General features: G+C 40.9%; 1 pseudogene; it reads right to left on the reverse strand.

Annotated features, from left to right (window-relative positions):
* LOC114264420 (protein CLMP1 pseudogene) overlaps window positions 1-19,446 on the reverse strand; it is a 56,889-nt pseudogene extending 37,443 nt beyond the window's left edge.
* Between the last annotated feature and the right edge of the window lie 4,392 nt (window positions 19,447-23,838).

Consider the following 23,838-nt stretch of genomic DNA (forward strand, 5'->3'; position numbering starts at 1 on the left):
GCTGGTAAAAGTTGGTCGAATCCTTCGTTGCCCAATATTCCTATAACACTCAGATTGAGGTCACAACTCATGATCTTAAGGCAACGCATCAGGAATCAAAGGAGGGCTACTCAGAGTTTGTTATTCGATAGAGGGCAAAGGTGGCTATGATGGTAAATAGGCCTCCAGAGAAAGAGCACATTTGTATCATTGCTAGAAATCTACATGAAAGGCTATTAAAGAAAATGATAGTCCTTCCACTATTCAACTTTAAGGACCTCCATGAAATTGGGGTTCAAATCGAGGATACCATCAGGCAAGGGATCATTGTGGAAGATAATGAGCCTATGAGGAAAAAATTTGTTTGTATTTCCAAATTCCAATGCTACTACCAGTGGTAGCACAACTGCGAAATGCTCAGAAGTAAACACTGTCACCAGTCCCAAAAGCTCTTTTGCTGATAATAGCCAAAAACCAACCACTTCAACTCAGCCCCAAGCCTGAATTTTCCATCCTCTTTACATGAGTCTCTCTCAAACCTTGAAAACACTACTAGAAAAAGGGCACCTAGAGCTCCTAGAACCCCAATCCCTTCCAAATCCTCTTCCACCAAGACATGACCCCACTAAATACTGTGTTTATCATCAACAGCACGGTCATGATACAAACCATTGCATCCGCCTCTGTCATAAGATTCAGGATCTTATTGACGACGAGATCATAGCTCCACCAAAAAGACCTTAGGTTAACACTAACCCATCACCTCCCCACCTCAACCTAATCCATACACTGCCATCCAAATACAACCCCAGCATATACATCACCCTACCAAAGCCTGAGGTGTTCATTCCAGAAAGCACGAACTTGTGTATGATGGATGCACTTAAACCCCAATCATCTCAAACCCATGAACCCACTACTTTTGAGCTAATGAACATGATTGAAGATCTTCAAAGAACTATAGCAGATTTAGCCTTTGGGATATTGGCTCCATCATCGACCACATCACATACCAGAAATTTCATGAAAAAAGCTCCCCAATCTTGGGATAGGCTGCATTTGAAGAAGGGCCAACCTAAAGCCGTTTCAAGTTTGGGTGACGACATGTTAACAACAACTGGGCCTCACCTCAACATAGCCACCCAATCCCTTGGAAAAGTTGAAGCAAGCAGCAAGAACAAGGTCGGGGCAAGTATTGATCCTTATGCACATCTTTAGTAGGCTATTGATGCTTTGAAGGTCAAAGGGCTGAACAAATAGCAAGTGCTTGCAATTGTTGCAAAGACTGTAGATGATACTTTTGTCATTCAGGTTGGGGGCATTTTGAATCTAGGGATAAACCATAAAAGGGCTACCGTACCAGAAACACCCCTTTCAGCTCTAATCCTACATCCGTCGAAGATCTCCAAACCCAGGCAACACCTGCCAACCCCTCTATCAACACTTCTAGGACTGGTAACTGCACCTTCAATCCCCTTTACATGTTCTTGTCTAAAGCTCTCCAAATCCTCATAAGACAAGGTCATCCCAAACCCCTTGACCCTCAGCCTCTCCTTGATCCCCTTCTAGCCAATCATAATGCTGCCAAGTATTGTGCGTTCTATCAACAAACCGGCCATGGCACTGACTGTTGTTTCTGCTTTCGCCATGAAATACAAGATCTGATTGACAAAAAAGTTATTGCTCCACCGGGTCCTACAAAGTCTATCAGCGCTCGATAGATGAACTTGGGGGATAATGCGACTGGTTCGGTGATTAGGAATAAACCACCTGCTGATGGCGTTCATTTTACTTCGGGCATGGTGTATGGCACGCAGTGAGTTTAACACTTTGAAAATGTTATTTATTTTACTTTCTAAACTGGGTGTTGAGTCAGTCTTGTTGTGTCAGTGTCAGGTGATTTTTGGGGTGTTACCTCGGACATCATTTTCTTGTTTTGTGTTTGTCTTTTACACTCTTTCTTTTAAGTCTGTTTCTATCATTGAGCTAGTTCAACCAGAAGATCTGAATGAAATGGCAGTAATTTCACCTACTTCTATGTGCCTTTAAATCATTGCATTGACCAAAGATTTTCAAAACTTTTCTAACACTGTGGTAAAAACAAAGAGAGAGGAATTCCTCGAGATTTGCAAAAATTTGATCGACTGAGAGGAAGAGAGGCATGCTAAGCCCTTAATGAAAGAGATCATGTCTGTTAATGTGAGTATTGAAGAGGATCCTGGCTTGGTTCAGATTGTTTCTGCATTGTCTTCAGAGGAGCACGAGCGACTAGTCGCTTTATTAAAAGATTTCAAAAACATTTTTTTTTTGCGTGGTCCCATGAAGACATGCGTGGAATTGATCTTAAGATTGTACAACATAGGATCACTCTCGGCCTCAAGAATTGACCCCTTTGCTTTCAAGCTTTGATTTAGAATGTTCAACAATCAACCAAAATATGAGGTCTGCATGGTCGGATTGGAAACTACTCTTGAACTAGGAGCAAGAAGGTCAGATGTTATCAAAGGAAGCTTGCATAGCTGGATGAGAATGAGCCCTTGAACTAGGGGAAAAAAAAGTCAAATGTGATTAAAGATTCAAAACTGGGTCATTTCTAAAGTTAATGGAGATCGACAAGAAAGCCAAATCCCGTAAATGGAGAAAAGAAAATTTATTGCTGAAAGGACAATCAAGTTCTTATCCACAACACTAGGGGGAAATTTAGAACCAATTGGATGGGCCCTTATATCATCAGAGACTATTTAGTCAGGGACAGTAGCCATTCTCGTGGATTCAGATGGCTTAGAGATCCTACAGCCAATCAACATGGACAAGTTAAACTTTCCTATCCTTGAGAGGCTCGCTGGGCCGAAAACCCGAAAGGGTGACCTAGGCAGAAGTTAGAGCAAGAAAAAAAAGAAAAAGAACAAAAATGAAAATGAAGAAAAAACAGAAAAGAAAGAGAAAAGAAGAAAGGAAAAATGAAACGGAAGGAAAAATAGAGCTCGCAAGGTTGAAAACCCGGAAGAGCGGCTTTGGTAGAAGTTAGAGTGCAAAAGGAGAGTGTTAATACCCGAGTACACCTTAATCGAGAACTACGTAGGCAACTTCATCCTGAAATTCAGTCCTAACCATTCTCAACTTGCTGGTCTCATCCATGTTGATTGGATAATCCTTATTCAACTCGGCATCCTATCCATGTATAAATTGGCTCATATTCGGGCTCATCTTCATTCAAAATCGAGTGTCTTATTTCATTAGAAGATTTAGCTATTAGACAAATCAAATTCAAATCTGAGGTTGTGCATCTCAAGAGTTAATTCCACGTTGGTTGAGCAGTGGCCATTTGCAAAAAAAGTTTTGAGGATTTTTAATGAAGTTGACTAATTTTCTCAAAAATTATTTCATTTTTCCAAAACTGAACCATTTCTTAGACACTAAAAAGGAAATTTTTTAGTGCTCATAGCCTGCCTTACATGATTTCAAAGCAGAGAGTCGAATACACATGTCAATCTAACTCTCATGTTGGTCAAAATCATTTTAGCAAAAGCAAAAACACAAAAAAGGTCAAAGTGATTAACTAAGGGCACAGTCGAGTTAGGTTTTTCTGTCTTTTCCCATTATCAACGGACTTGTCAGAAAGGGCACAACTAAAGCTAGCAATAGGGGCCAAAGGCTTTCTTATCCTCCAAGTAGTGAGGTATCAAGCCAAGTGTGAAGCATGGACTGGAAATGGAGCTAGATATTCGACCCCCTCATTTGGACGGGTTTGATCACACCTAAATTGGCATTTGAACCAAAACGGGGAAGTAGAATACACAGCGTAAGAGGCCAATCAACTGTAAGCCTGGTTGTCGGGTCATACTATAGCTCATCTCTACCAAATTAAGCCAAGGGCATCGTCAACCGATATCAGTTGCAGCTCAGCTGCACATCCAGTCGCACCACAACCCCTCTATGGGAAAGCTCACTAGTTGTGAGCGAAAGAAGGAGAATCTAGCAGAATACTAGGGGCAAGGGTCCACAACTTTCAGCTTATCCATCAATCACAACTGGGAAGGGATAAGAAATAAGAGAGATTAAAGAATAGAGAGATGTGCGTTGAAAGAAAAAGTAAGTAAAAGGCTTTTAAGAGAAAATAGAGATTGAGTGCCAAAGTGATATGAGAATCACAAATGAGAAAGGGTGGGAAACAATACCTGGAGAAGCAGTGGGCTCCCCATGAACTGAGAGGTCTCCTACCGGTGGTAAACATCCAAGTGTTGTGTTTGTTGTTTTTGTTTGTCTCGATTCTTGTTTTGAGTCATTTTGAATGTAAATAGACATGTTTAGACATGTTTAGATTGTTTTTACTTTGTTTTTCTTTTGTTGAGTCGTGGTGTACTGTGGTCAGCCGTAAGCTCAATTCCCGATTAAGAACTCATTCTCAGTTCCAATTTCAAAAAATAAATCGTTTTGTGCTCAGAGTGCCATGTCGTTCCCAATATGATGTGCAAAACAGGATTCTTTCTTTCATAAATTGCAGGGTCCAACCCGGATCAAACGAGAGAGCAACAGAACAAGGACCTATCTGAAACTACATAGGTTTCGAACTGCAAAAGCAAAAAATAAAAGGGAAAATTGGAGCATCTGCGTTTGTTTCAACTTTAAAAAATTTTGAGATTACATTCCGGATGCACCTTCTCAAGCCTCGTCATTTCTTCAGAGTATGAGTGTACCCCGATCTCATGTTCAAGCTTGCTTCAAGTCAGAATGGCGATCAAAGTGCTCTCCCTGAGCACCATTCCTTACCAGAGGCGTCTTGGTTATGTTTGCAATGAGTTCCTAGGAGACCAACTGCGATAGTGGAAACTAGAGTTCAAATGGCGATGCCTAGAACACAAAGGTTTGGAATTTTTTAGACTAAAGTCTAGTTTAAATATCCAGGTGTGTATCCTCGGCTTGAAATCTATATGGCAACCCCATAGGTTGAGGTAGAGTGTCAATTCTGAATACTGAACCAATCTAGTCTGTCACCCCGTTGGAGAATAGGGAAAGTTGTGAATATAATGAGGAAGAAAAGCGGCATCTGTGGCTTCTACATGCGGATGTTACCCCTTGTCAGCATTTGAAGGCCTTTGAACTATGAGTTGAAAGTAAGAGTTCAAGGAACACAAGAGGGAGATCCTCGCCAGAGTAAGGCGGTTCATCACCACTTGTCCCATGAGGTGCTTTCTAAAATGCCACTTTGTTTGTTTATTGCATTCTCTAAACATCATTCACTACATTGCTTGTCACACACATATCATATTATCTATCGCACTTATTGTATTCATTTGCATCTTGCATTATCTTGTATCATTTATCCTTTTACGCTGAGCAGCGTTTAGGATCATTGTCTCCCGAAATTTATCTCGGGACACGTGAGACGTGTTCCCGAGCATTTTTTTATCTCAGGGTGTGTAGAGCATGACCTTGATTGGTTTTTCTCTTCTCATGATTTCAGTGTGGTTTGAGTATCTCAGGGTGTGGAGCATGACCCTGAGTGGTTTTTCTCTTTTCATGATTTCAGCGCGGTTAGAGTATCTCAGGGTGTGGAGCATGACCCTGAGCGGTTTTCCTCTTCTCACAATTTCAATGTGGTTAGAGTGTTCCTTTCCTCACACGATTTCAGTGTGTTTGGAATTTATCTTAGGGTGTGCAGAGCATGACCCTAAGCGATTTTTCTCTTCTCACGATTTTAGTGTGGTTAAAGTATCTCAGGATGCGTGAGACATGACCCTGAGTGGTAGAACCTCTTCTCACGACTTTAGCATGGTTAAAGTGTTCCCTTCCTCATATGATTTTAGCGTGTTTGGGATTTGTTCTTCTTCCTCTTACGATTCCAGCGTGGTTGGAGTATGTCACCCTGTTCATCTACTACATTATCCATCGCATCCATTACCTTATACCGTTTTATCACCTGCATCCTTTCCATGTTAAGCTTAGTCTGGCATGTGCTCATACATTTCCTTCGTTGAAACATGGTTATGTCATGTGTAAGTACCCATGCTGCGCTGAGGCCAGTATTGAGGGTGTCGGCACCTTTTTTGTGTTATACGTGGTCTGTTTTGCGCCCACGCCCTTTCTAGGTAAGATGTGGTTTGGCATGTGCCTTTTGTTCACTACATCTATTGCATCCATTGCATCATACTTTGTCTTGTTGCATTCAACATTTAGAATCATACATCTTTCCCCAGCAGATCATTCATTACTTATATCATACCACCCAATTACTTGTACTCTTTCTGCAAAAAACATAGTTCTGTATGTGTCTGCACCCCTTTCACATTGAAACATGGTTCTATTATGTGTAAGCATCCATGTTATGCTGAGGCCAGTATTGAGGATGTAGGCACTTAGCCTGTGTTAGATGTCGTTTGGCTCGTGCCCACTATTTTTCTATATAAAACGTAGTTTGATTTGCATCTCCATTCCTTTATGGTATTTCGTGTGATTGGCACTGCTTGCGGTTTGATTATTTTATTATATTGTGTATCATTTGCATTATGCCCCTGAACTACGCTAGTTTGATTCCTTGCAACGGGATACGTAGGCAATCCTCGGGTTCAACCAATTGCATCTGCATTTTGTTTATTTGCCCAAGTCTTACGGCTTTGTCAAAATGGGTCATCTTCGGGCTTTGACATTTACTCACATCACTTCATGACTCTAAGCTCTGTCAAAGAGGGGCAACTAAAGACACCCCGTTTTTTACCACCCTTAAGACTTGGGTGCTTTATTCCAAATACTCGATGATGAAAGCTATACTATGCAATCGTTTGGATCTTCAGCAAAAGAATTTAGTTTCGAGCTCAAATCCCAAACCTTACACCCTATTTTAGCCAAACTATTTTAGACCTTGAAACCCTATTTTCAAAATATTTTTCCAATTCTATGATGTTCCAAGGCTTACATTTTGTTTAAAATATTGCACTTTTCAGTAAACCGAGTAAGGACAAAGTGGAAATAAATGAAAGAGGGGGTGAACTCTGTGGAAAATATTTAAAAATATCTTATTTATAGGTTTGGAGTTGGAGGGAATAGGAAGGGATGCAAGAAAACTAGTTAGGTAAAAAGTTGAGCATCAAACCGTTAAGAAAGAAATGACCAGCCTTCACTAAATGAGACATATCTCCCTGACCAGTTAGAATTTAAATGTGAGGCCACCACCATTGGAAAGTAGACTTCCAGGGCTTCAATTTAGACTGAAGAATCACCTAAAATCGAGTCTGGATGAGGGAGATATGCCCATTTGAAGTCGGGCCTGAAATACAAATTTTTGGACCCGGTCGCGCCTCATTTAGACCCGGCCGGGTTTCAATGAAAAATAATGAATTTGTGCCTTTTAGACCCGGCCTTTCATTTTTGGGCCCGACCATGAGTTTTGGGGCACTGCCGGGTCTTAATAGCGCCAAACAGACAACTGGCAGGACTTGGACAGCTGGATTTGTTTGAAGATATTTTCGACTAAATTGGCTTAAATTCTATGAATAGGGCCTCCCACTTCAAATTTTAAGATTAGAAAAACCTTCCAAAAGGCTTAGACATTGATGAGTTATTTTTGAACCTTCAAGCTTCTTTTGTTCTCCAAATCAACTTTCACCCTCCATAAACTATTAAAGCTTGGATTTGAAGCTTTCTTATAGAGATTTCAAAACATATTTTCTGAACCTAGAGGGTTAGGAAATATTTCCCAAGGCTTTGAAGGTTTTTGAGAGCTAAGAACATCCATCTTCCTTCCAATAGCTTCCTTGACTTCATATCACCTTTTAGCTATACATACACCATTAGAGCTTGTTCTTGGAGCTTTTTGTTGAGATTTTAAACTAAATTTTAGAAACTTAAGGGTGTTGGAATCAAGTTTGTTAACTAAGAACTTACCTCTATTTTCAAAAGGTATAATTTTGCATCTTCTTCTTTAATCTTCATCTACTCTTTTCCTTGTCTTTATATATTGATTTTCAGAGTTTGAAAAGGCTGAAAAATGTGATTTAAAAGTTCTAAAAGTAGAGGGGTTAGCCACTCCTCCTTAGTCTTGCTTACTAGTTTTGTATCTCCTTGTTTTTCCCTATCTTTTGTGCTCTTTTAACATGATTTTAGCCACTGTTTTTGGGCTGTTTTTGGACTATTTTTGGGCTATTTTTGGACTATTTCTGGACCATTTTCTGATGCTAAAATATGTGTTTTGAAGTTGTAAAAGTTGAGGGGTTAGCCACCCTTCCTTAGGCTTGCTTACTAGCTTTGTTCTCTTTAATCTTTGCTTACTTTTTCTAGCTTTTCAAACTATTTTCAGCTTGTTTTTTTTGGTTTTAGGGATTTTTTAATTTATTTAAATATCTTGTACTTTGAATACTTTGCTTGTTGTGTTGTAACTCCTCATGGCTTCGGTTGTTTACTCCTTAGACACCGAGCCATTCGAGTTGAAGGCTTTCTTTACTTAGTTTTCATATAACGAGTCTCATTTTAATAATCAATCTCGAATAATCATTTATGCACCATCCTTCCTTTCTTGTTTTTCTTTGTTTAAGAGTTGTTTCAAGCAATTGATTGTTATTCAAGGCATGAGAAAGAGACCCTATGCTCAATGGCTTAATCTCTTCGAAGGTTCATCGTTAAGGTATAGCCTCTCTTTCATGTTAAGGATCACTTCTCGTTTGACATTTCTTATCTTGTAGTGGACTTAATCATCACTTTGGACAAATTGATTAAAGAATGGAAATGACTAATAAAATGGGCTCAAAACCAATGAAACGGACGTAAAGAAAATAAGTAAGATTGCTTAGATTTGGTCGGGTGTTATGCTGAGTCCATAGTGTCAAGAGTTGTCACGCACTAATTCATGATGTGTTGATGAAACTTAAGGCGTCTTTACCTATCTCTCCTTGCGATCGCTCCATGATATGAGAGAGAAGTGGTTGTTGTTCATTGCATTTATTGATTTTTTGTCCAATTGTCTTCGAAATCAACAAACGATCAACTTGCTTATTGATGGTTTTGGAACCAACTTCGTTCTTTTCTTGAGCCTCTCCATGACAAAGAGGAGCAGAAGGGACAAACAGAGCTCAAAAAGGCTCTGTCTGCACTGTTTTCACCTCAGAGCACAGAAGCAAACTTTTGCATGAAATCAGGGCACGGCTGGCCTTGTTTGGGCCCAGCCGGGCCTCATTGGGGCTGGTCGGGATCTAATGTGTGATAACCATGTTCTATATTATGCTAATTGGTCTTAATTATGATTGTGATTATGTGTTTAATATGATTTTCAGTGTCAATTATATGATTATATGTGATTTTGAATTTTTATCTATTCACCGTAGGAAAATCTGTTCAACTTACTGTTAGAAACTGAAAATTGAAGGCCTTATCGGTCATAGAAGCCGAAATTGATTATGCCATTGTGATTAACGTAATTTTTAGAGCTTATGGTGAAATTTAATTAGAAATTGATTCGGATCAAAATAATTCGAGTAAATTGATTGAATTAAGCTCTATTATTAACCTTAATCAATTTGATTAAGAGAAGGACTTGTAGACACCCCATTTTTGATCGACCTTAAGACTCAAACGTCACCAATTGAGCGCCCGGTGATGGTGCATATTGTGCTCGTTCTGAGGTTTCAGAGTCTCGGCTGCGAACCTTGCCTCCGGACTCGGGGCTCTTTTGTGCTTTGCCTCGGTTTGCGAACCAGGTCTTATTTTCTCTATTTTCTCTTCCCGAAGGGAGGGAGAGGTCCCGTAGACCATCTCTCAGTGGCCGTAGGCTACGTTTCGTGGTTGTAGGCCATTTTCCCCGTTTAGAGACCAGTTTTCGGTTTTCAATTTTCGGAGCCGTTGGCTGTGTGCCTCGGTTCGGGACCGCTTAACTACCTCCGTTTGCTCCAGTTTTTGGCACACACCCTGTTTCCTCTCTTTTGAGGGACACTGTGGCCCGAGAGACCACCTTCGCGGTCACACGCCACTTCCGGTACATAACAGCCTGTTTTAGGGGCCCTAGGCCGCGTGTTTTGGCCCCCGAACCCTCGTTTTGCATCGGTTAGGGTTCATTTTTGGTATGGACCCTATTTTCATTGTTTGGTAGGTGGTGGTATAGTGGGAGACCAAAAATTCTTTCGAACAATATTTTCTCTCTCCTCCAGCCGATTTTCTTGACAGAAAGCTGGTTTTTCTCACTTTTGGATCTTAATTTCTAGTCTCCCATACAAGCATTGTGTTGTACTCACCTGGGAGGCCACCAATATGGGTAGGCCGACCAGCTTTTCTTCCTGACCCTTTTGAACCTTGCTAAAAAGCTGGTTTTTCACTCTCCTAGGTCACTTTTTCTGGTTTTTCACCATGCAGTTGTATTCTACTCATCTGGGAGGCCACTTTTCTAGTATGGCCAACCAAAAATTCACCTTGACCCTTTTGAACCCTGGTCGGCCGACCACCTTGGCTGGTCAGCCAGCCTTCTGCTTTTTGGCTTTCTTGAGTGCAATACAGCTGTGCCAGCTGTGTAGCACTTGACCCACTGTCCGAGATTTTAGCCCTTTGTTTGGTCTTCTTAAGTTGGTTTTGACCCTCTTGCTTAGCTTCTTAGGGAAGCTTGACTCTTTTGTCAAGCTTCTTGAGGAAGCTTGACCCTTTCGGTCTAGCTTCCTCAAGAAGCTTGACCCTTTTGGTTAAGCTTCTTTGAGAAGCTTTGACCCTCTCTTGAGGCTTCTCCAACAAGCCTTAGCTCTTCTCCTCTATAAAACCAAGCTTCCTCCGCCATTTGCAAGGGTTAGAAAAAACCAGCTGAGGCATATACATACAACTCCCAATATCTCTCTCATCCAAGCTCAAAACACCCTTGTTCTTGGTCATTTACACTACACCTCATAGCCTACCACCTCCACCATCCATTCCAGCACTTTGGGACTGATTTTCAGGGGTTGAAGGCTCACCAACTTGGTCCAGAAGTTGCTGCATTGCTGTGCTACAAGGGTAAGTCTCCATTTTCCCTTTTCTTGCATTATCTTGCTCCATAGCTTAGCCCTATTTGCAAGCATTTTTGGATTTTGTTATAAACTGTAAAGTGTTTTATTTTGAGCTCCTCTTGAAGTTTGATTAAGGATACTTTTCTATTTGAGGTCTCCTACATCCTTGTATGCTTCATCTCTCTTTTAAGGCTTATTTTGCATGATATCTTAGCCTTACTTGAAAGCATTTTCGAGATTTTCCATGAACTAAAAAAAGTCTTATTTTGAGCCCCTCTTGAAGTTTTATTAAGGGCATTTTTTGTTTGGGGTCATCTTCCTCTTGGCATGCTTCATTTCCTCATAATTAGGGCTATGCATTAGAGCATTCGCATTGGCCTTGGTTTGGCCTCGGTTTGGCCTCTTAGCCACTGAAATCCATGTATTTTTGAGAGCTAAAGTCAGAGGGGGGTGACCCCATCTCTCCTTGTCTTGTTTGTTGGCCCTTTTGGCCTTCCAAAAGGCCCCTTACTTGCATATTGTGAAGTCACTTTTTAGGCCTAATTTGGTGAGTTTCAAGGTCTGCCTTAGCTCTGTCCGGAGCCTCTTTGACCATATTTTGTGTCCCTCATGCATGTGTGGAACAATCCTCCTCAAGGCCTTTCAAGAGGACCTTTCTTTGCATGCTTCCTTAACCCATTTTAGGGCCTTTTTGGTGAGTTTTAGGGCTGTCATAATTGATTTCCAGAGTTGGTTTTGCCATGTTAAGTGTTCTTGTGGTATGTGTTGAGTAACCCCTTGCATAGCCCTCCAAAGGAGCTCATCATTTTTGCATGCATTGGATGCATTTCAGTGGTTATTTGGGGTTTATTTGACATGCTATGTTGCTGTTTTGGGCTGGTTTGGTGACCTCTCTTATGCTTCATATACATGCCATGTAAACCATGCTTACTAGCCTAGGTTGCACGTTGTTTTAGCCCGTCATGTTTGCACTTTTGGGCCATGCTTGGAACTGATGTTGTGCTTATTTTGGACTGCCTTGGCTCTGTTTTCATGCCTCATGGCCAAATAATGCTTGCTCTGCATACTTGTGGTTCAATGCATTTGTCTAGTTTTGAGTTTCGGGGTCTCTTTTCATGCATTGGGTGCCATATCTCCATGATTCGGGACCATTGCGCATTATATTTCAGTGCTGGAAATTGCATGTTCGCATGCCATCTTTCATCCCCTGCCATGCCTTGGTAGAGTGGCATTTGATGCCTTAGGCTCGGTCCTTGGTATTCGTGCATGTGTGCACGCATTTCGGTTGTCTCATTTTCATCTAATGGCCATTGATGTGAGTGTGGCTGAGGTCCACTCATGTTGGTGTAAGTCCATCGTGCATTGTGTATGCCATTTTAGTCCATAGCCTTTACGTATGCTAGGTTGCATGTTAGAGCATTGTATATGCCATGTTACATCACGTGCATTGTGTATGCCATCGTAGTCCATAGCATTGCATATGCTAGGTTACATGTTAGTCGCATTGTGTATGCCATCTCATTTGCATTGTGTTTGGGATAGTAGTTAGCCCAAGCACAGGAAACGAGGGACGCTCTGTACCCTAAGTGACGAAACGTGTCTCAATTCCCGGTTGCCGACACTCTGGATTAACCATGATGGAGTCTAGGCCTTGTTGTGTTTATACGTGCATTCATTTCACATCGAGTCGTGCAATTTGACTCCTCGGCCATCATGCATCGAGATGCGTGATTGGTGGCACGAGGATCGAGGTCTACACTCCCTTGAGCTTGTGCAAGGACAAGGAGTGTGGTCGTGCACACATTCGTTGAAAATACCTTGCCATGTCTCTCTCTTGCTTTGTGTTGCCGAAAACCAGGATCCAGGGGCAAAAAGTGGTCGGCCGACCAGTTTTTCTGGCAGGCCGACCACCTTTTTTGGTATCCACCACAAAGGGTGGTCGGCAGGTGTTTTCCAAGCCCATAGCTGGTCGGCAGCCTTCCCAGGGTAGAGTTTTAGCCTCTTGGAGCCTTGTGCAAATTTCTAAAATCAATTGCAAACAAAGGCGAGACGAGGCATCGCGATAGAATTTCCCGACGAGGCGACTCAAACATGCATGCATCCATCGTCACCCAAAACAAAGCCGAGGTAGTCACATGCATGATAGTAGTATTGCTTACTTAGCTAGTTTGTTAATTAGTTAATGTTGTGTAATAATTAGCTGTAGCTGTTATCTATTCGGACTGTATTATTTATTCGGAGTGTGATGTATGTCTTCCAACCCCATGTCTTTCTCCCTTTTATTTATCAGCTTATGATGGTTAGATTAGGGCATGTTTCAATTAGCATACTTATGCTTGCATGTTTGCATCATTCATCTATCTTGCATGCACCGGGTTTGGCGCATCATACTAACTGCATCGTATTTCAATTCCGAGTTGAATACTTGTTAGTTGTAGCATTTCACATGCCATCAGTAGAATAGCCGAGCCTACTATAGTTGCATTCCTGCATGTGTTACATTAGGCATTTCTGTATAGTTAGGATCATGCATGGATCTCTAACATAACTTTTGTTTTGGTTTGGAGTACTCGGTAAGTTTTATGCTTTAGCATCCTTACATGCGTGTGAGTGACAGCCATGATAGCATGCTTACCATGAGGCTAATTGCTTGTGTGACATAACTGCCTGAATGCCTGTGGGTGAAGGTTGGGTTATTTGAATTGAAATAATGCATTGACTGTGAGTTTTAAGCCCACTAGATAGTGGCAAAACCATCTTTTCTAAGCCCACCCGAGGGTGGCAAAATCTGCATTTTTAGCCTACTTGCGAGTAGCAAACCGTTTTAAAAAACAAACATGAAATGTTTTGTTCCAATTCAGGCGATCCAGTCTATACTTGTATGTTGTGCGCATCACATAGTAAATCTAGGCTAATAACTGGTTTAAGAACGCATAATGTTTTCAAAACTAGATATCATGGTTAGTAGAGGCCGATCTTTGATTGGGCGAGCGGGGGTGCTCACGAAGTGACCTTCCCCAATCGTACCCAAGTTCCCGAGCCGAGGCAACTTTGGTGATGACGGACACGTGGCCTCGGGCAACGAGTCAGGGTTTCCTAAATTTCCCAAAAATAAAATATTTAGGTGGCGACTCTGTATCTGGCAAAGCAGTCCATGTTTGGCACTTCTTTCAAAAAAATCTATTTTCAAAAATGATTTGCCAGATTTGGACTCTTTGACGATTCTTCGGTCTTGCATTGCACTCTGCGAGATTAGGTACAAGACCTTGACATTTGAGTCCCGAACTGTAGTGAGACCCAAATGAACAGAACGGGATTTCTCTCCCGGGACGTTCGGGGACGTCTACAGGACTATATAAGGGCCTTATTACACTCAACTCTTCATTTTGGTGAGCTCAAAATCTGAAATCACTCTAGAGAGGGAGAGGGGAGCCGATTCTAAAGAGAGAAAGAGGGAGAATTTTTTATTTTGACTCAAGGTTTGTGAATTTGGAAGCTTAACTCCAAGATCTAACTATAATTATGAGGATTGAAGCTCCTATGTGAGTAATTGAGCAAAAACTTATGAGTTTAAGTTTGTAGTTTTGTGAATCCAAAGTTAGATGGTAATTGAGACCATAATTTCAGATGTAATTGATGAATATGGAGCTTGTATGTACATGCATGTGTATAATTTCCATGAATTGCCATATAGTTGCATATTTAAAGGTAAAGCATGTTAATCATGATGAAATTGAGATCAATGTGTGCATGCATATAGCAATTTGTTATGAGTCCTCATGTTTGTGTATAAGACATGTTAATTGGGTTGAATTGGAAGTCATTTAAGACATGCATCCATGAAAATGGGACTATGGACTCAACTACATGTTTTGGAGATGAATTTGGCAAGAATTGTATGAGTATGAAATTGATCCATGGGAATTGAACTTCAAAATGTTGTAATTTAGCATTTGTATCATGTTAGAGGGTTTGCATGTGAAGTATGAGTCATAATATGCAAGTTACATTAGTTTGAATGCAAGTTTGAAGCTCAAAATGGCTGCTAGAAAACCCAGAATCCGGCATGTCCACTCGAGCGGGGTAGTGGCCGCTCGAGTGTGAAATGTGAGTTCCCAGCAATTTTGCAAACATGAACGTCCGCTCGAGCGGGGAGAATCACGCTCGAGCATCCAGTCACATGTTTGACCTTCAGCTCGAGCGTCCGAAGTCACGCTTGAGTGTAAATATAGGGCAACCAGTACTTTTGCAGACCGTGAGGGTCCGCTCGAGCGGCGAAAGCCACGCTCGAGCGGGAAGCCCTGTTTCAGAAATTTTGTAAGGATGTTTTGTGTTCTTTTTTCCATTCTCTTTCATTTCTAAGCACTCTTAGGCATGCATTAAGCATTACAAATGAGTTAAAAGGATAATAAAGAAGCCTAAGAGGGATGTATGAATTAAGAACGGAATGAATTGCTTGTGACCCATTATGTGCTATGGGTTAAGTAGGGTCGAGCACAAAGACGAATCCACCGGCAGAACACTATGAGTAATATCATAGTAAAGATATTTTGAAGTATGCTATTTGTCCAACTGCTTACTCTTATTTGAGTTTATAAGTTTGTTAGTTTGAATTGTGGACAAAGGCCGTTTGACATGAATGATTGGGCCAAAGGCCATTTGACATGAATGATTGGGCCAAAGGCCATTAGACATGAATGATTGGGCCAAAGGCCGTTTGACAAGAATGATTGGGCCAAAGGCCGTTTGACATGGATGATTGGCCCAATGGCCGTTTGACACGAATGATTGGGCCAAAGGCCGTTAGACATGAATGATTGGGCCAACGGCTGTTGGACATGAATGAATTGGGCCTGAGGCCGTTTGATATGTCTAGATCTGTAGTCGCCTGATGTACGAGCTAGAAATAGGAATTGGGCCTAAGGCCGTCTAATGTATCTATTTTAAATTGCACTCAGGTATCCTCTTGATTTGATATTATTCATTGGGCTTTCGCTCACTCTCATTCATGTGTCTGTAGGTGAGCCAAGAGATGCACAAACCCAGCCCCAGTGAAATATGTGAGGAACAGTCAAAGTTTTGAGGAGTCAGCCCACATGTCTCACGCACGAGACTAGTTTTCGCCCTTTTGTTCCTTTGTTAAATTTTTGCTATGTTGGTGAAAACTTTGGATCACCTTTGTATATATATGTTTTTGGTTTGGCTGACTATGACTTGCATGATCCTGTTGTGTAATGCTTATATGTTAACTTTCTTTGATGTGGGTTATTAACGAATATATATATGAAATGTTATGATGTGCCATGTAAGCACAGCTCTATGGACAAAATTTTTAAGGCTGCCTCTGTTTTGGCCCTTTAACTCTGTTGAAATATATCTAATGTGGCTTGAGGCCATAGGTAGTCTCTTGATTACTGGCCGGTTATGACCTTAATCCATGGGGGCGGGTTTGGGTCATGACACAATGTTTAGTAAACAGTGTGTTTTTGCAAAAACAGAGGGCAATGGCTGAAGGTGAAACAGGGTAGATTCCCAGAGAGATAGACAGAGTGGCTTTTGAAAACTGTCTTCTTTGATGTGCATGCATTGCTTTAATTCATTATTGATGTAATTAATTATTATTATTGTAATCATTATTATTGTAAATTATTCTTGTTATAATTAGTATTGTTGAAGTACTGGTTTATTTGTAATTGTTATAGTTGGTTAAATTAGGTAGCTAGTTTATTACTCATTATTAGCCTTTGTTGTAACAACCTAGCTCCTTAGTTATGTATTCATTCATTTGGTTTTGTAATAGTTAGTTTATTTCGGACACTTGGACATTCATTCGGACCCCCCTATGCGAGGGCAAATTGTAATAAGTGTGTATGTCTTCCAATCCCATATCTTTCTCCCTTTTATTTACTTGCTTATGATGGTAGCATAGAGTATCATGTTTCCTTAGCATTTTTCATGATTTGCATCCACTCGTCTTGTATGCATAAAAGCTCAGTTCATCGTTCTAAAATTCTTTGAATACCTGCTTAGACTGCATGCTATCAAATTGATTCAAATACTATGTTAGTAGTCGAGCCCATTAATTGCATAATTGTATGTGCTGCATTAGTCATATTGCATTAGTTATGATCACGCATTTTTCCTAACTCTTTTATCTTTTAGCTTGCCTCAAAGTACTAGGTGAGCATTTAGTTGCTTTAGCATACCACATGCATGTGATTGTTGCCATGTCATCAAAGCTTGATTCCATGAGACTAAGTACTTAAGTGATATATCTGTTTGAATGCCAGTGGATGAAAGCTAATTGCTTAAATTGGAATAAATTGATTGATGTACATACAAACTCACTTTTTCAAGTGATGCATATTCAAAACACTTTTCAAACAAACATGAAATCAAATGTTCAAACTTTTGCAAATTAGTCTATACTTGTGTGCATCACCTAGTAAGGTTAGCCTAATAATCAAAATAAGAGAATGTAATGCAAATAAAATTCACATCATGATTAGTAGAGGCAGATCTTTGATCGAGCGAGTGGGGTGCTCACTTCATGACCTTCCCCTTTCATACCTAAGTTCCCGAGCTGAGACAATCTTGGTAATGACGGACACGTGGCCTTTGGCACGAGTCACAAGTTTCCTAAATTTTTCAAAAATATTTAGGTGGCGACTCTATATTTGGAAAAACATTCCATTTTTGACATTTTGATTCAAAATCAATTTCCCAAAAAAATTGCCGGATTTGGACTTATTTGTGTTTATCTATTTCATATTACACTTGTGGAATCAGATTCAAAATCACGGGAGTCCGAACTTTAGGGCTAGTCATATCCGAAAGGAACACGAGCAAGCTACATTCATATAAGAAGTTTTCTACTTGGAAAGAGTGCACGCATCGCAATAATGGTCCAATAAAGGACCTTCTATAGAGGTGGCCTTATGCCGACAAGTAGAATCTTGCCAACCTTAGCCTAATCTTGTGTGCCTCCTTCTTGTCTTCTCGCAATCTATCATCTCTGATGAATTTGACCAAGGCATCCATCCAGCTTGGGCCTAGCTCTATGCACATTGCCTCATATTCTGTTATCAGGGGCTCTACACTTTGGCCCAACAAGTAGTTTACCATAATTGTTCTTGGCATGTCTAACTTTATGGCACTAGCAAGGTTTGCCAATGCATTTGCATGGTTGTTGTCTTCTCGACAGACATGCTGAAGGCAACAACTCTAGAACTGTGTTATCAACTTGATGACCTCTTTGACATAGGCTATCATTCTCTCATCTCAGGCAATGTACTCCCTATTGCTTGGTTCATGATGAGTTAAGAGTCACAGTAGACTACTACCTCATCGGCTTTAACTGTTGTTGCTAGCTTCAATCTGGCAATCAACGCCTCGTACTCTGCTTCATTGTTTGAAGCCTTGAACCCTAGTCTGATGTACTATTATTTCATTTGTCCATTTGGTGAGACTAGCATTACTCCTGCTCCCGCTTCCTATCGGTTTGAGCTGTCATCGACAAAAAGGCAGAAGGACTCGCCGATGTAGATAGCTCATGGCTTCAGCTTTGCCTGCTTTTTCTTCTTCCTTATTAGCTTGGGATTTTGTACTATCATCTGTGTTTCCTCTAGTTCTTCTGCGCATCCTAGGCCGAGGTTCAAGGGTCTTGGCTTCAAGCTTGCACTCGGTGTAAACTCAGCAACCAAGTCGACCAAAACCTGACCTTTGATTGCTATCCTTGGTCTGTATTCTATGTCATATTGACCTAGAACTACAGCCCATCGTGCTATTCTTCCCAACAAGTCTTCATATTGCAACAAAGACTTCAATGGGTGCTCTGTAAGCACCACAATCTTGCGAGCCTGAAAGTCATGGTTTAGCTTCTTTGATGTCATCACTAGAGTGAGTATTATTTCTCTAGAGGTAGGTACCTCGTCTCCGCGCTTGCCAAAGTTTTGCTTACGTAATATACCGCCCTCTATTCTCTTTCTTCTTTTTGGACCACCATGGCACTGACCGCATGGTGTGAGATTGCAAGGTTCAAAAATAGTTCTTCTTCTTGAACTGGGTTTGACAATATAGGCGGGGTTATCAAATACCTTTTCAAGTCAGCCAGGGCGACTTCACATGCTTCTGTTCATAAGATATTAGTGGCCTTCTTCAGCAACTAGAAGAATAGCCTGCACTTTTCTAAACTCAGGCTTATGAACTTGCTCAACACTATTGTTTTACCAATCAAAATTTAGACCTCCTTTGCTGTAGTCAGGCTTTTTAGATCAAAGATTACCTTGATCTGGTCAGGGCCTGCTTCTATCCCTCTTCTGGTTACCAAATACCCTAGAAACTTACCAGATCCTACTCTGAAAGCGCAGTTGGAGGCATTCAGCCAAAGTCGATATGCCTTTAAGATGTCAAGAACCTCTTTTAGAATGGCTAGATGGTATGAAGGTTCCTTACTTTTCCCGATCATGTTGTTGATGTAGACTTCCACGGTCTTCCCAATCAGATGTTTGAACATCTTGGTTACAAGCCTCTAGTATGTTACCCCTGCATTCTTCAATCCGAAAGGCATGACTTTATAGTAGTAGAGTCCCTTTGGAGTGATGAATGTCGACTTCTCTTTATCCAGTGCGTACATGGCTATCTGGTGATGACCTCTGTATGTATCGAGGAAGCTCATCCTTCCATGTCCCAATGTGGTGTCCACGAGCTGGTCTATTTTGGGCAAAGGAAAGCAATTATTTGGGCAAGCTTTGTTCAGACACATGAAGTCAACATAAACCCTCCACTTGTTGTTCTACTTATTAACTACTACTTTGTTGGACAACCAGGTTAGATAGTTCACTTCTCAAATTGCTTATGCCTCCAACAATCTCTCTACTTCCTCTTTAATAGCTTCTTCATGGACTAAGGTCGGTCGCCTTGCTCCCTAGATCACTGGTTTGGCCGACCTATCCATGTTGAGCTTGTCGCAGGTAATCTTGGGGCTGATCCCTACATCTCATACGGCATTCAAGCAAACACCTCTATATTTTCTCTTAAGAATGCTTTCAATTTTATTTCTTCCTTCTCGGCTAAACCCGAGTCGAAGAGAAAGAATCGCTTTTCGTCTCATTCTTCTACCAAGATCTTTTTTAAAGGATCCTAGCTCTTATCGACTAGTTCTTTGTTGATATCATCCAAGACCTCTTGCTTTTCGTCTTCTATCACATTACAAGTGTACTTCATTGATGCCATAGAGCAATTTTTCGCATGCACTTGGTCTTCTATCACTTCTTTAATCCTAAACTCGGTTGGGAACCATAGCAGTTGATACAAGGTTGAGGAAATATCCATCATAGCGTGTAGCTAAGGTCTTCTCAAGATAATGTTATATGGGGAAGGAGTGTCAATCACGATGAACTCTGTGGTTACAGTCTTTGTTTCTGCCTAAATCTCCAAGTTTGTGGTTCCAAGTGGCCATGTCAACGTTCTATTGAACCTGACCATGGGTTGTCGAACTGCTCCAAGTCATCCTTATGAAGGTCGAGCTCTTTGTAACATTTGACATGCATGATGTCACAAGAGCTGCCTTGGTCAATTAGTATCCACCTAACCTGGCACTCTCTGATCTTCAAGGTCACCACCGAAGCATCATTGTATATATGTTGGACCATCTCCAAATTATCATCAGTGAACGTGATCATCGCCCCCCGATGTCCCTCTGTTCAGGGCTTTTTCTATTGAGCGTGAAAGACATGCTGCAGATGTCTTACTCTCTGTGTTTCTCCTCGAATTTCATTCGCGCTGACCTTGGAGTGGATCACGTTGATAACCCATGGTCTGTCCACTTGTGGCACTGGGAGTGGTGGTGCTATTACTAGTTCCCAAGCTAACTTCGTCTATTCCTCCCTTGTTTTTTCATCGTCCACCAAATCCCTTAGATGTCCCTGCCTGATAAGACCCTCCAAATATTGCTTCAAAGCCTGAGACCTTTGGGTCATGTGCCCGTTCTCGTCATGGTAGGCACAATTCTTCTTGGGAAATCTACCCATGTATTCTCTTGGGATCTTCTACGAAGGCCTGAAGTACAGCTGGTCTCTGATTCTTTCTAAGATCTTGTAGATCGAGATCTTGAAAACTGTACTCACAGCCGGCATGGCCTTCAATCTTGATTCAGATATATCGGTGCTGGTATTGCCTCGGCTATGCTTTGGTGAGCCATTTTGTTTCTCTTGCTTCACTATACTTTCTTTCTTTGCCTTCTTGTCATTTTCTGCCCTTGCGTACTTCTTAATCCTTGCCATAAGATCCTCCATATTTTTCGGGAGGGTCTTTGCATGGGATTGCCAAAATGGGCAATCATTCTCCAAGCCGTTCTTGAAAGACATGAGTACAAGTTCCTAGTTACACGCTGGAATCTGGTTGTAAACCTTGTAGTAGCTCTTGGTGTAAGCCCTAAAGCTTTCCCTATCGTCAATCTTCAAGGCCAATAGGGAATCAACCTTCAATGGCTGCAATCTTTTCGTAACAAACCTAGCCACAAACATCTCGGCCAAGCCTTCCTAATTCTTGACACACCCTTTCGACAATTTAAGGAACCAGTCTGATGTTATTTTCCAAAATGTTGACAGGAACACCTTGCATAATAACTATTCGTTCCCACTCCACAAAGACATTGCATTCAAGTATAAACCAATAGGAAAGTTCAGATTTCACCTACCATCATAGATATGGAACCTCGGCATGCTGAATTTCTTGGGTACCTTGAATACATCCAACTCCACCGAAAACGGCGACCTTAGCTGCGTTGTGGACATAACCTTGGCACCGTTTCTTTTCCTCTTGAGGTAATCTCATAGGTCCTTCTTGGTCCGTCTCGAGGCTCGGCTATCCACCGACTTCAATCTCTTCAATGTACTACTTCCCGTGTTAGGATGCGTCTTTTTAGACTTCTCCACGTCTACTATCTCGTCAAGGTAGAGGCCTTGCTAGTTGATCTGCCGAGGTCCTCTGATCTGAGTCCCTCTAGTTCTCTGTGAATCTCCCCACCGTGATTTTGTCTATCCGGTGTTCTATGGTCACCGATTTGAAGTTTCAGGTCTCTTCCCGTGTTACGAAATAATCAACACAGTCGTCTGTCCTCCTCTCTAGGTGTCGTCATTGGCTACTGGCGTCAATGTTACCGGCAATGAAGGTTGCATCACCTTGTTCTGCATTATGAAGTTCACTACGGTTTGTAGGTCCATTAACTTGGTTGCCAAGTCCTTCACCTCATCGTTTCTTCTCAGGCACTGGTCTTTCCAAACCTGAAAGTCGTTCTCGTTGTAGTATTCCTTTTGGTTGCCCCTCCTTGGGCCATTACAGCCCCTAGCAGTATTGTTTTTTTCAGTATTCACTTCTTACACCTCTTCATTATTTTTTCCTCTGATGTTTGGACTGACGTACTCCTCTTCCTCACAATATATGTCGTCCCTAACTCTCACCTCTTGCCTAGCGTTGGCCATCTATTCTTACTAAGTTCCCATAGACAGCGCCAAATTGTGGGTGTTGATTTTTGATCTCAGAACCAGACAGGAAACTTAGCTATAGAGCACACGGAAGAATAGATCAAACCAAACATCTACACACAAGAAGATAAGAATACCACGGTGGCTCGTCCACCCGAGGGCATTCCGACGATCAAGTCAATCACTTATCGCTCAAAGATATCCACTCAATCAACAGTGCACAAGTAAAATCATACCTTAAACCCATGAGGGTGCCTTACTTTTATAACTAACGGTGTCCTCATCCCCTAGAAGTCTCACTTCATAGGACTCAAGCATAATACTTATCTTAGACTCTTAGTTAGATAAGAATGATCCCAATGAAGAGCCTCATCTCTATCTGAACCAAGCGCCTCAACTTATTTAGGACTCTTGTTCTCTATTCGAATATCTCGGATTTCAATATTGTCGTACCATATCCCGACAACATCACAATAATCTCGGCATCACGGCTTATCCACGTGGCATATCGGCCAACACCTTGGCCACGTGGTGCGACCCTGAAATTATGTTCCCATACTATTAGTTTTGTCTATTTAATTTCTAAAATTTACAATTTAAGTTTATGTTGTTTAATTGGAGACAATTGTCCAAATTAATAACGATTAAAGTTTATTTTGATAGGCAAAAAGGTAATGCCAAAATTTGAACAACTTAAAATATACAACCAAATATTCAAACTTTTTATTTACTATTTTAAAATGAAGTTTGGAGAAGAAGATGGACATTTGGTTGTAGGGTGTAAGTTGTTGAATATTAGTGTGAGTAAGAAGATGTGTATTTAATTGTATGATTTAAGTTGTTTAAATTGTAAAAAAGATAAATTAGATTAATCTCCCTAAGGTTTGGGTTAAGGAATCAAGAACTAATATAGATGGCTTGAAGGCACAAAAATAGCTAACGAAAATAAATTTAGGTGGTGTTTGATGAAATTGAAAATTAAAAATTGAAAACTAAAAATGTTAAACTAAAAAGTTCTTTAATAAAAACTTGAGTGTTGAATCAAAATAAGTTTTTTGATATGTACAAAAAATAAATTTAATATTTATTATTTTTAAATTATTTCTTTTAAATTTTATATTGTGATAGTTTCGATTTTTATGTTGTGATAGTGATATAGTGGCAGTGGTGGAGGTACGGTGGTGGCGTTGATTATGGCACCAATGACAATAGTAGTGGAGGTCAAGGTATAGTGGTTGTGGTGATGGTAAAGGGGCAATGTAGTGAAAGTAAAAATGGAGTGGTAGTGGTGGTTGTGGATGTTATAATAGTTGTAGTGAGGTAGTGATAATGGTAGTAACAATTGTGGTCATAGTAGTGAAATGATAACAATGTCTATGATCACGGTAACAATGACAATGGAGGTGATGGGGGAGGGAGGG

Source organism: Camellia sinensis, chromosome 9, assembly GCF_055761805.1.
Source record: "Camellia sinensis isolate YWXY chromosome 9, ASM5576180v1, whole genome shotgun sequence".
In the NCBI taxonomy this organism is placed as follows: domain Eukaryota; kingdom Viridiplantae; phylum Streptophyta; class Magnoliopsida; order Ericales; family Theaceae; genus Camellia; species Camellia sinensis.